The sequence below is a fragment of the Citrus clementina genome, unplaced genomic scaffold, assembly GCF_000493195.1.
Source record: "Citrus clementina cultivar Clemenules unplaced genomic scaffold, Citrus_clementina_v1.0 scaffold_9, whole genome shotgun sequence".
Classification (NCBI taxonomy): Eukaryota; Viridiplantae; Streptophyta; class Magnoliopsida; order Sapindales; family Rutaceae; genus Citrus; species Citrus x clementina.
Window position 1 is genome coordinate 14,389,008 of NW_006261964.1, and position 1,395 is coordinate 14,390,402.

A 1,395-nucleotide genomic window follows, 5' to 3' on the forward strand; every position below is an offset into this window, starting at 1 on the left:
GGCCAAAAAAGCAGCATTGAAGGATTTAGAAGATGGCATTGCTTGAGCCATCAAGAAATGCTTTAGCAAAATCTAATAAGTTGTTAAAGAGAATCAAGTTTCTTCCTTAATTATTAGGCGTTTCTGTTGGAAGTTATTCACGTATGGTTTTTGTTGATGTGAGCTTGGCAGAGGAAAAAGGGGGTATAATGGACTGGTTTCATCATAGTTATCTGCTTGATCAAGATTTTGAGATGTACAGCCTAGAGTTGGTGACCGAGGGAGATACTGAAAGATTGCTTCGATTGTTGATGTTTCGGATTGGTTGAAGAAGAATGTGAAGAAAGAGTATGTTGTGAAGAAGGTAGAATCAGAAGTAGCAGAAGAGATGATAGAGAAGAAAGCAGTCTGTTTGGTGGATGAAATGTTTTTGGAGTGTAACAACCAATGGCAGGATGAAGGAAAGAAGAAAAATGATAAGAGCCAGAGGGCCTATTTGGAGTGCATGACTTTGTATAAAAGGCTGAGAGATGAGGGAGTTCCTGTACATCAATGGTGAGGATGAGAAAGAGACCTTACTAGCTAGTTGTCCATCTTGCTAATAAATAAGAAATATGCTTTTAAATTTTGAATTTATTTTTCATGCTTATGTGTTAAATTGTCGGTGGTGGGCGGGTTAGGGAGAGGAATTATAATTTATAGCCCTTTGAAGACTTTGAGGAATTATAATTTATAGCCCTTTGAAGACTTTTTTGTTGGTGCCTTTTGTTATTTCGTTGAAGTAAAGTAGCAGTTTTTAATAAGTGAATTTTCCATGCCACCGAGTATTGACAAGTTGATATTAGATTAAGGGGCCGTTTGTTTTTGTAACTTAATGATTTAATTAACTTAATTTTAATCAGTTAACTCATTAAGTTTGTTTGTTTTTTCAATTTAATGAAAATATTTAGCCATTAAGTCATTAAGTTATTTATTAAGTTAATTTTTTTAGCTTTTTGCTTAGTATAAAAAGTTTGAATAATATCATTAAAAAATATTCTCTAAAATATCCTTATCTAATTAATTAATTTTCATCCTTATTTAAATAAAATTTAATAATTAGGATTATTATTTATCTCTATATAACTTGTGATAATATATAGTGGTAGACTATTATTATTTTTATCTTTTTATTTTCTTCAAATTAGCATTATTTATATTCATAATTTTTTATAAATATTTTTCATATAAAAACATCATAAACTATAATAAAATTGATTAACATATACAATATAAAATATTAAACAGTTGTATTAAATTAAATATGATTTATGTTATGATAATATATTATTATATTTATATTCTTTGAGATGTTCATTATTTATTTAACATTTATAATTTGTAAGGGTATAAATATAAAATATTAGTTTTTAGATT